The 12,898-nt window shown below is 45.0% G+C and overlaps 1 pseudogene; it reads left to right on the forward strand.

The window, feature by feature from the left end:
• The first annotated feature begins 9,627 nt into the window (after positions 1–9,627).
• LOC130115256 (zinc finger protein 135-like) overlaps positions 9,628–12,898 on the forward strand; it is a 38,689-nt pseudogene continuing 35,418 nt past the window's right edge.

Raw genomic sequence — 12,898 nt, forward strand, 5'->3', positions numbered from 1 at the left:
CTTGACAGGCTCTGCCCCTCCACACCTCAGGCACCTCCCTCTGGGGTCAGAGCCTCAGTCACTCGTCAGCAGACACGGATGAAGCAACGGTTTGACCAGTCAAAACGAACCAGGGTGCCAGACATCAATGTGTCAGACTGGGTCAGGGTCCGCAGGCCCCACAGGGACAATAAAATGGCTTCATACTGGTCCTCTCCTCTCCATGTCACCCGTCAGCTGGGCCCAGCCACTTACCTCCTCAGCGATGGCACTCGGTGGCACTCCAGTCGTCTGCGGAAGGTGTCAGCTCCGCCACACACAGCTGGTGACACAACCATAGCCATTCCCTCAGCATGGCGAGACGCCCCGGGGCTTGATGCAGCTCCTACACGGGCCCCAGACATTCCTGGGCCTCAGCTTCCCCTGCCTTCTCCCTCCCCACCTCGGCCTGCCCAGCCTCAGGCCGCCCTGCGACCTGTTCGCACACATTCACGCCCTGGCCACCTAGAGGACTTTGTGTCAACCTTTCATGTTTATAATCCTGCCAGGGGGAGGAAATGTTATGTTTGCACACATCGACAGTGCTGCATTTGATTTGGTGCTGTTCTATTGTGCTGGGATCAATTGGTGATGCCTGCGGGCTCTGGGTTGTTTGATCGGGTCTGCCTTTGATGCTGTGTCAGTCTAAATAAAGAATGCCACGGAGAGGCTGTGTCGAGCGACAGCGCTGTGTCCTGAAGTGATTTAAAAAATACAATATCACGTGGGAGGATTACGCTATTCCCCCCAGTCACGCCCCAACAGGCGCCCCGACCGATCAGAGGAGTTGCTAGCGCAGCGACCACGACACATACCCACATCCGGGTTCCCGCCAGCAGATACCCAATTGTGTTTGTAGGGACGCCCGACCAAGCCGGAGGTAACACGGGGATTCGAACCTGCGATCTCCGTGTTGGTAGGCAACGGAATAGACCACTATGCTACCCGGACGCCTGGGGGTGCCCGATCCTTGGGGTGGACCAACTTCTGGCGCAGCGTGTTTTGGGGTTTGAAAGCAACTGAGACGCGGTGTTTGGAAAATACACGTCTCAACTTTTCCTGCCGCATACAGAATCACCACTGGTTTACGCTTAGGAAGCTGAACATTCACAGACATACTGATCAGTATGTGTTAGTTTACGGTAATCATCAACAATCAAATGTCCCCCATCACCAACTGAATTTCACAGTCTAAGAAGGCTTTAGACTGTGTCAGTTATGAGTTATGAAACGTTTCTCTCTCAATAAACGTTGTGTCCAAATAAACTGATTCAACTTTCTTTGAATACATTTTTATACTTAATGTCGTTACTTAACATCCTGTGGTGAATACATATTTCAAGAAGAGGGAGGAACACAGGGTGACGTACAAGAGTGGAGGAAAGTGCACACAGGTGGACTATATCTTATGTAGAAGGCACCATCTAAAAGGGATTGGAGACTGCAAGGTGGTGACGGGAGAACGTAGCTAGGCAGCATCGGATGGTGGTCTGTAGGATGACTTTGGAGAACAAGAAGAGGAAGCGAGTGAAGACACAGCCGAAGATCAAATGGTGGAAGTTGAAGAAGGAAGACTGTTGTGTGGAGTTCAGGCAGGAGTTAAGACAGGCACTGGGTGGTAGTGAAGAGTTGCCAGATGGCTGGACAACCACTGCAGAAATAGTGAGGGAGACAGCTAGGAAGGTACTTGGTGTGTCATCAGGACAGAAGAAGGAAGACAAGGAGACTTGATGGTGGAATGAGGAAGTACAGCAAATTATACAGAGGAAAAGGTTGGCAAAGAAGAAGTGGGATAGTAAGAGAGATGAGGAAAGTAGACAGGAGTACAAGGAGATGCAGCGTAAAGCAAAGAGAGAGGTGGCAAAGGCAAGGGAAAGGGCGTATGGTGAGTTGTATGACAGGTTAGACACTAAGGAAGGAGAAAAGGACTTGTACCGATTGGCTAGACAGAGGGACCAAGCTGCAAAGGATGTGCAGCAAGTTAGGGCGATCAAGGATAGAGATGGAAATGTGCTGACAAGCGAGGAGAGTGTGCTAAGAAGGTGGAAGGAATACTTTGAGGGGCTGATGAATGAAGAAAATGAGAGAGAGAGAATGTTGGATGATGTGGGGATAGTGAATCAGGAAGTTCAGTGGATTAACAAGGAGGAAGTGAGGGCAGCTATGAAGAGGATGAAGAGTGGAAAGGCAGTTGTTCCTGATGACATACCTGTGGAGGCATGGAGATGTTTAGGAGAGATGGCAGTGGAGTTTTTAACTAGATTGTGTAACACAATCCTGGAAAGTGAGAGGATGCCTGAGGAGTGGAGAAGAAGCATACTGGTACCGATTTTCAAGAACAAGGGCGATGTGCAGAACTGTAACAACTACAGAGGTATAAAGTTGATCAGCCACAGCATGAAGATTTGGGAAAGAGTAATAGAAGCTAGGTTAAGAGGAGAGGTGATGATCAGCGAGCAGCAGTATGGTTTCATGCCACGAAAGAGCACCACAGATGCGATGTTTGCTTTGAGAATGTTGATTGAGAAGTATAGAGAAGGCCAGAAAAAGTTGCATTGTGTCTTTGTAGATTTAGAGAAAGCTTATCACAGAGTGCCGAGAGAGGAGGTGTGGTATTGTATGAGGAAGTCAGGAGTTGCAGAGAAGTATGTAGGAGTGGTGCAGGATACGTATGAGGGAAGTGTGACAATGGTGAGGTGTGCGGTTGGAATGACAGATGGGTTCAAGGTGGAGGTGGGATTACATCAAGGATCGGCTCTGAGCCCTTTCTTGTTTGCAATGGTGATGGACAGGTTGACGGACAAGATCAGGCAGGAGTCTCCATGGATGATGATGTTCGCGGATGACATTGTGATCTGTAGCGAGAGTAGGGTGCAGGTTGAGGAAAGCCTGGAGAGGTGGAGGTATGCACTGGAGAGAAGAGGAATGAAAGTCAGTAGGAGCAAGAATGAATACCTATGCGTGAATGAGAGAGGACAGTGGAATGGTAAGGATTCAAGGAGTGGAGGTGACAAAGGCATTTGAGTTTAAATACTTGGGGTCAACTGTCCAAAGTAACGGGGAGTGCAGTAGAGAGGTGAAAAAGAGAGTGCAGGCAGGGTGGAGTGGGTGGAGAAGTGTGTCAGGAGGGATTTGCGACAGAAGGGTACCAGCAAGAGTTAAAGGGAAAGTTTACAAGATGGTTGTGAGACCAGCTATGTTATATGGTTTGGAGACAGTGGCACTGACGAAAAGACAGGAGGCGGAGCTGGAGGTGGCAGAGTTGAAGATGCTAAGATTTTCACTGGGAGTAACGAAGAAGGACAGGATTAGGAACGATTATATTAGAGGGACCGCTCAAGTTGGACGGTTTGGAGACAAAGCAAGAGAGGCAAGATTGAGATGGGTTGGACATGTGTGGAGGAGAGATGCTGGGTATATTGGGAGAAGGATGCTGAATATGGAGCTGCCAGGGAAGAGGAGAAGAGGAAGGCCAAAGAGGAGGTTTATGGATGTGGTGAGGGAAGACATGCAGGTGGCTGGTGTGACAGAGGAAGACGCAGAAGACAGGAAGAAATGGAAACGGATGATCCGCTGTGGCGACCCCTAACGGGAGCAGCCAAAAGTAGTAGTTGAGAGAGAGAAGAGAGGCAGGGAAGAGAACAGAGATGACATGCAGCAATGGGCCTGGGCTGGAATCGAACCCAAGCCGCTGCTGTAAGGACTCAGCGTTATATGTGGCACGCGCTGTACCAGGTGAGCCACCGGGGTGCCCCAGATTTCTTATTTTTAGTAGAGAAGCCAGACACATTGGTCAGAAAGAAGAAACAGTCTGTCACATGATCCTTCTGTTCTCGCCACATCGTTGGGGCTGCAAATGGCATTGCCTTCCGAATACCTCTGAGCCAAGCTCTCAGGTTGACTTCACATGTTGCACAACAAATGTGAGGAGCCCAGGGTTTCTCTTGGTCACCAATTTCACATCCGAAGTAAAGCTCATAAGTGCAGTCATGGTACGTCTTTGAGCCTTATGGGTATACTCACCACAGACGTAACAGAATGTATCGTAGCTGTTGCAACATTGATGAGACATTTCTGTTGTATTAAATCTTTCTTAAGACAATTAAATCCTATTGTTAAGTATACTCACTATGCTATTGCCTGAAGAACATGTGCATCAACATGTGTCCAAACAGCATCTGTAAATGGGAGCAGTTTTTATAGCCTGTCTGCCAGCATCTAACTGACTAAGCATGCCCAGGCATGCCTAAGACAACATTTGCATAGCACCTACACTGCGTGCATGCCCAGGTATGCTTTGACTGACCAAAACAGCTTGCTTTGTGGGCAACAGGGTAGTAGACTTACAATATGACAGGACGTCACGAAAATTGGTTATATACAAAATTGTATGTGATAGGAAAACTTAAGGTGATTTTCGTGATCAGCAGCCCAAAATCTATAAAAAACACCCAAAAGTGTTCAGGAAGCAAAATCTTTGTTGTTCTGACGTAAGAACCCTACTCAGGCAAATGTATATGAATACAAACGATACAGAGCATTAGCAAGAAATACTGTTAAGGATGGGGGAAAAAAAAGAAGAAATGTTGCAGGACATTTTGCGGGACACTATATCCGGATAGCCCAGTCATGTAGATATGGTCCAGAATCCATAAAATGTCTGGAAAAGTTGTCAACACATGGATGCTAGCTCTGAATGATGAATGTGCTGAGGCTGTAAAGAAAAAGCAGACACTATGTGTTGAGATTTTTCAGGATGTTCATAATTCAAAGTCACTAGGAGATGAGGGCTTTAGGATAAGGGAAGAAGCCTTGAAAGAACAAAAATGGAAATTAAACTATGTATGTCAGGGAAACAGCTCATCATCTACTTCTACTGCTTCTGACTGCTCCCGTTAGAGGTCGCCACAGAGGATCATCCGTTTCAATCTCTTTTTGTCCTCTGCATCTTCCGCTGTCACACCAACCACATGCATGTCCATATCCTTTAACCTCCTCTTTGTCCTTCTTCTTTTCCTCTTGCCTTGCAGCTCATTCTTCAGTATCCATCCATCCATCCATCCATCCATCCATCCATCCATTATATATATATGAACCACTTATCCTGCTCTCAGGTTCACAGGGATGCTGGAGCCTATTCCAGCAGTCATTGGGCGGCAGGTGGGGAGACACCCTGGACAGGCCACCAGGCCATCACAGGGCTGACACGCGCGTATGGAGACACACACACACACACACACACACGCACACACGCACGCACGCGCACACACACACACACACACACTCATACCTAGGGACAAATTAGTATTACTGATTCACCTGATTTACATGTCTTTGGACTGTGGGAGGAAACCGGAGGTCCCAGAGGAAACCCACGGTAGACACGGGGAGAACATGCAAACTCCACACAGAGGACGACCCGGGATGACCCACCAAGGATGGACTACCCCGGGGCTCGAACCCACACAGTAAATTTTTACTGTGCAGGACCTTCTTGCTGTGAGGCAACCATGCTAACCACTGCGCCACCGTGCCACCTTCTTCAGTATCCTTCTCCCAAAATACCCAGAATCTATCCTCTACACACAACCAGACCATCTCAATCTCACCTGTCTTGCTTTGTTATCTGGACCAACTGCCTCTCCACTCCATCCTCTTCATAGTTGCCCCGCGTGGCACTCCATAAACTAAATTCCTTTTCTGGTAGTCCCGTCACCCTCTGTAGCTTTTATCAATCTTTTATTGAGAGTCTTCTAAGTTTTTCTTTTATCTGCTGGTTTCACAGCCTCACGGTAAAAGACAGAAAACAGCCTGAACAGCATTGTTAAAATCTGGTAAAAAGATCACCGGACTGAAACAAAGAGATCTGAATTCTTTTGCAACCAACAAAACCCACAGAAAGAGGCAAGTTTTTCTTTTTTTTTTATTATGAGACACTTTATTGATCCCCATAGGGAAATTATGCTCTACATTTTTAACCCATCCTAGCTGTGTAGCTGGGAGCAGTGGGCAGCCACCGTGTAGCATCTGGGACCAACTCCAGTTTGTCTTGCCATGCCTTGGTCAAGGGCACAGACAGGAGTACTCACCCTAACATGCATGTTTTTTTTTGATGGTTTTGGCTTCTTCTGGCCATGTTATAGCAAGTGAATTTTCTCTGTTGCCATCAGGGCGTCATTATGTTTTACCTGCTTGTAAAACTAATCGTTATTCTAAATCATTCATACCTGTTGCAACATGATTATTAAATGCTCCATAGTGTTTTTTTTATCAGATTGTTTTATTGTCTTCATCAAGATTATCTTATTGTTTCTTATTGTATAATTTCATAGATTTTATTCCACATTTATCTCCCTCGGGTATTATTATTTCTTGTTTGTGTTATTTGTTTGTTTGCATGTTACTGTGTTTTGTGTTCACAAGCTTCTCTAAACAAATTGCCCGTAGTGGGATTAGAAAAGTTGTTTGTATTGTATTGTATTATCTCCAAACCAACCAACCTAAACTGTCCCTCTAACATACTCATTCTTAATCCTGTTCATCTTCGTCACCCCGAGCAAAAATCTTAGCATCTTCAACTCTGCCTTCTCCAGTTCTGCCTCCTGTCTTTTTGTCAGTGCAATGACCTCCAAACCATTCAGTGTAACTGGTCGCACTACCATCTTGAAAACCTTCCCTTTAACTCTTGCTGGTGCCCTTCTGTCGCAAATCACTCCTGGCACACTTCCCCACCCACTCCACCCTGCCTGAACTCACTTCTTCTCCTCTCTTCCACACTCCCTGTTACTTTGAACAGTTAACCCCAAGTATTTAAACTCATCCACCTTTGTCACCTTTACTCTTGTATCCGCACCATTCCACTGTCCTCCCTCTTGTTCATGCATATAAATTCCATCTTGCTCCAACTAAATTTCATTCCTTTTCTCCTCATTTCATACCTCCACCTCTCCAGGCTCTCTTCAGCCTACTCCCTACTCTCGCTACAGATCACAGTCATCTGCGAACATCATAGTCCATGAAAACTCTTACCTGATCTCATCCTTCAACCTGTCCATCACCATGGCAAACAAGAAGGGGCTCAGAGCCAATCCTTGATGTAATCTGTCATTACTACTGCAAACCTCACCATTGTCATACTTCCCTCGTACATATCCTGCACCACTCTTACATACTTCCCTGCCACTCCCGACTCCATTATATACCATACCTCTTCTCTTGGCACGCTGTTATATGCTTTCTCTAAATCCACAAAGACACAATGTAACTCCTTCTGGCCTTCTCTATACTTCTCCATCAACACTCATAAAGCAAACATCGCATCTGTAGTGCTCTTTCATGGCATGAAACCGTACTGCCCTCTCGCTAATCATCATCGCTTCTCTTAACCTAGCTTCCACTACTCTTTCCCAAATGTTCATGTTGTGGCTGATCAACTTTATACCTTTGTAGTTGCTACAGTTCTGCATATTACCTTTATTCTTGAAAATTGATACCAGTATGCTTCTTCTTCATTCCTCGGCATCTTCTCACTTTCCAAGATTGTGTTAAACAATCTAGTTAAAAACTCCACTACCATCTCTCCAAAACACTTCCATGCCTCCATAGGTATGTCGTCTGGACCAACCACCTTTTCACTCTTCATCCTCCTCATAGCTGCCGTCACGTCTTCCTTACTAATTCACCATACTTCCTGATTCACTATCCCCACTTCATCCTACCTTCTCTCTCTCTCTCTCTCTCTCTCTCTCTCTCTCTCTCTCTCTCTCTCTCTCTCTCTCTCTCTCTCTCTCTCTCTCTCTCTCTCTCTCTCTCTCTCTCTCTCTCTCTCTCTCTCTCTCTCTCTCTCTCTCTCTCTCTCTCTCTCTCTCATTTTCTTCATTCATCAGCTCCTCAAAGTACTCCTTCCACCTTCTCAGCACACACTCCTCGCTTGTCAGCATATTTCAATCTCTATCCTTCATCGCCCTAACCTGCTGCGCATACTTCCCAGCTCGGTCCCTCTGTCTAGCCACAAGTCTAATACAAGTCTAGTACTCTGTCTAATACAAGTCCTTTTCTCCTTCCTTAGTGTCTAACCTCTCATACACCATAACCCTTTTCCTTTGCCTTCATTGCCTCTCTCTTCACTTTATATCGCATCTCCTTGTACTTCTGTACTTTCTTCATCTGTGTGACTATCCCACTTTGCCAACCTCTTTCTTTGTATACTTTGCTGTACTTCCTCATTCCACTCTGACTCTCACCTCCACACTCATACCCTTTCTCGTCTCTCGTTTCTGGTTCATGCCTTCCCCTTCGCCCAACAGTAGCATAGTTTCCACCGGCACCCTGCTGTCCAACAGTACCAGTGGTGGTTGTTGTTAACCTGGGCCTCGACTGATCTGGTATGGAAATCTGATTTTTGATCCACAAATTTATTTGGCATAGGTTTTAGGCCGGATGCCGTTCCTGATGCAACCCTCCCCATTTATTTTGGGATGGAAAGTTTGTTGGGATAAAACATAGAGATGTATGATCGACCAGGATAACTAGAAGTGGGATGTTATCATTGATTGTATCTCAAAGCATCAGAGAGATGGAGCCTCTAAGATCAAGATATTTAGAAGTCTCTGTGTAACTTGCTTGTCACTTGGATTAAGAGCAGAGAAGAAGGGAGTGATAAGTGGTGTGCCACTGTCAGGAGAAGCTAAGTCATTTTGGAATGTTGCAGGTGTCTGTGGAGATAGAAGTAAATAACTAGATTCCAAGAAAGGAAGAAGGAGGGCAGTAATTCTGTGTGATTGATCTTTGAGGGCAATTGCTGGAAACAGTGTAACTTGATTATGTGAGTTACAGGGTTAGGCCATGTGAGAGAGCCCCTGTCAGATGTTTTTGTTGTCAAGAAAATGGACATGTTGCTGCAGTATGTAATGAGAGTCAGAAGGTGTGGGAGATGTGGGAAGGACAACTGCAAAATTGTGAAGTGGAGAAAGTGCAAGAAAAGTGCCTGCACTGCAAGGGAAATCATTATACAGGGTCAGCACAGCGTACAAAGGGAATTAAGGAAGATAAAGTGGATAAGATTAGTGCAAAAAGAAAAGAAAAGGGATTGTTGTATGCTGAAGCTGTTAAAAGAATGGAGAGAAACAATGGATGTGAGACAAGACGTTAAGGCGGACAAGTCAGCCAAAAAACATGCTGAGTTTTGCTTTTGTAAGGACCAGATGGCCTTTTTGGCAATGACAATTAACTGTACTGCTGGAGTAGAAAGACAATCTGAGAGAATTGACAGAATTGTAGATGCAGCAAGGACATTGCAGGGTGCTGTAGGAGTTTCTGAAGAAGGTGTGCAGCCACTGCTGAGGCTTTTAGTCCCTCCCTCTGTAAAATAACTAGTTCAATTGAGAAGACGTGAGTTTTTTTAAGTACACGTTCTGAGCACACTCCATTCCCGTTGGTGGCGGTACTGCGCCAAATCGTTATTTGCCAGCCGCCAATAATCCTAAAGAAGAAGCAGGAGCAGTAGCAGAAGAAGAAGAAGAAAAACAACAACTTCAACAACATCGGGACTTCAGGAGATGGAATTTGTCGTCGTCGGAAGATGTGTTTGTTTAACCGCTGAGATCAATGATGGATCAGCCCATCACGGAAATGTGTTTGAAGTTTGAAAGAAGGATCGCAGATTATGAGGCTGAAATCTTACGTCTAAAGGAGGAAAATTCTCGTCAGAGGAAACTACTGGACGCCATTTATAAGCCTGAAGTACGGATATACAAATCAGGTTCGTACGAATAAACTGGGCAAACTATTCTTTTAGGTCATTTCACCAGGATCATTTAGTTAGCACAATGTTTTCTAAATTGATATTTGTTAGCGGGGCGGACCGAAACAATAATTCAGGCCGGGAATTTGACTGCGTCCCAGGCCACCGTGAGCAAAACCACCAGACCGCTGAACCTGCTGAATCAGATGAACTGGTTCAACCTTCCTTGAAGATTATTACCTGGATTATTGAGCATGCATCAAGACACCAGACCACTAAATTTGTAGGCTAACCCTATTTGTTTTTGTACGGGTAGTCTGGTACCCAGATCAACATAATGTTGGCCATTATGTTCATCTGGGAGGATAGTTCCAGTTTTGTGTTGAGTGCGCGCACGCGCGCGCGTGTTTTTGACTGACAGGTCCCTTACTGGCGAAGTTTTGCTTAAATGATAAATGGTTAATAGACTGCATTTATATAGTGCTTTTCCAGTCTACTGACCACTCAAAGTACATTACAGTGGATGCCTCACATTCACATACTGGTGGTGGAGGCTGCCATGCAAGGCACCAGCCTGCTCATCACAAGCAGTTAGGGGTTCAGTGTCTTGCTCAAGGATAGTTTGAAAAGCTCTCCGCAGGAGTCGAGGATCGAACCTGCGGCCGATTACTAGATGATCCGCGCTACCTCCTGAGCCACGCCGCCCATTATTTTTGCTGCTTATTTTCTGACATTTAGCTGCATCCGTGATAAGGGTCTTTCTCTTTTATCCTCTCCCTTGGCTCCACCTCGCTTTTTCTTCTGGCTGTCAATTCTGCCTGACGACTTGTCTAAAATATACTCGTTAGAGAAGCACGTAGACGGTTGCTATGTGCGTCCCCGAGAGACGTGCTGACGTAGTTTTTGGTGCGCGCACCCTAAGCATCCACAAAAGTCTGAGTGAAAATAAACATTCATAATTATTAGAAAACCTGGTTCTAAAAACAGCTAATTTTGCTGATTAGACCTTTTAAAAAAATTCTCCCCAATTGTACTTGGCCAATTACCCTATTTTCCGAGCCGTCCCGATCTCTGCTCAACCCCCTCTGCCGATCCAGGGAGGGCTGCAGACTACCACATGCCTCCTCTGATACATGTGGAGTTCCCAGCCACTTCTTTTCATCTGACAGTGAGGAGTTTCACCAGGGGGACGTAGCACGTGGGAGGATCACGCTATTCCTCACAGTTCCCCCTCCCCCTCCCCCCAAACAGGCGCCCCGACTGACCAGAGGAGGTGCTAGTGCAGCGACCAGGAGACATACCCTGTCTCTGCTTGTGCTCTAATGCCCACTTCTCCATACAATTATATTACAAATGGAAAAACATATTTGACAACTCACTACTGGCCCGGCGGTAGACCAGGTATTTAGCCTTGATATTCGAATATAAATTCAAACTCGCCTACATTTATCTTCCATTATCAAAAAGGATTTTGTCACATCTGGGTAGTGTAGCGGTCTGTTCTGTTGCCTACCAACACGGGGATCGCCATATTGAATCCCCGTGTTCAGGGGCGAAAATCTGCTATCAACTTTGGAGGGGACAATTACATTAAATTTTCTCAAGCGCAATTCCTGAGGGGGACACCAAAAGTGGTGATGTAACTCATAGCCTACGTTGTAATATGTTAAATGTATATTAAGGAACCATAATTACTACTACTGGATAATTGATAGGTAGTTAAGTAAAGGGTTGTCACAACTTGTTCAAAAGTTTAAATCATTATACTACTACTACTATTACTAATAGTTATAGCAGTGTTCCTTATAAGTCCAATATGTACGCAGGTATTTGTATTTACAACCAGCAATACCAAGAAAGGCCAGTAGGTGGCAATGATACTATACACTGTATTGGTGCAGTTTTCGTAAATACAACAAGCATGGTGTGATCTCATCTAAAAGAATGTCCGTTGAGAAACGTCACAAATTTGGTCTCAGTATTGAATTGACCTTTTTATTTTACTTTTTCTGATACATTTATGTAGTCATTAAATATGTGCCAGTGACCTGAGTCTACTACAATAGCTTTATAAGAAACAAAAAGTTACAAAATAATTACAGTTCTAAAAGCGAAATAAATAACCCAAACAAATAAACCAAAATATCCTTAAAAAATACTTAATTTATTGTTCACTCTGTCTCAACTCTTCAAAAACAGCTATGGACAAGTATGTCACACAAAGTTTGCAATTTAAAATAAAATAACATAACATAAAATAAATAATTACTAAGTGTACTGTCATGTAGTAAAAAAACCGAAAACTACAAAAGAATCAAAATCATACTATACACCACTGTTCTCAAACAGGGGTGCCTGGTGTAATTGCAAGGGGTCCGTGAAATAAAAAAGTGTCCTGAACATATTCAGTACCATAAGGTTTCCAGTAACTTTACATATAACGTAGAGGAGGTGATGGTCCCTTAGGACCACTCAAAACCTTGTCTGCCTTGCTTCAAAATATGCAGGGGTTCCAGTACCCAAAAAAGGCTGAGAACCACTGCTATACACACTACTGAACTAATGAACAAAACAACCAAACATATGTTTGCGGGTTACAATGGGTCCAACAAATTGCTGGCAGATATTTTCCCGCTTGAGACTGTCCAGTCTGTCTTTGTGTACATTACAGACAACTACGCTGTTCAGTCTCTCTTGGCCCGTGCTAGCCCATAGCCAAGTCTTCAACCTGCGGAGTGCACGGAAACTCCTCTCAGCCTCACATGAAGACACTGGCACCACAAACAAAATTCTGATCAGCACCTCAACTTGGTCAAACAACCCCCGCACCTCCACTGGAAGCTTCCTGAGGACCTCTGCTGCCTCTCCACTGCTGCTACAGTTCAGGGTACTGATCTAGAGACTCATCCAACTTCCCAGTGAAAAGCGCCCTTTCCAACTTTTGCGGGACATTTAGACTGTCCTGGTCAAAACGGTCGCCAAACTCAACCGCCACACCATCCAACACTTTAAAAAATTCTGCCCTACAGTGATCCACTGCTTTACTGGCAAATCGTCTTGAGTGTGTCTCAATGAATTCAATGGAGTCAATCAATGTTTTTGCTTTCTCAAACACTGCAAAGTAGCTTTCGTTATTTC

The sequence above is a fragment of the Lampris incognitus genome, chromosome 7 (assembly GCF_029633865.1).
Source record: "Lampris incognitus isolate fLamInc1 chromosome 7, fLamInc1.hap2, whole genome shotgun sequence".
NCBI lineage: Eukaryota > Metazoa > Chordata > Actinopteri > Lampriformes > Lampridae > Lampris > Lampris incognitus.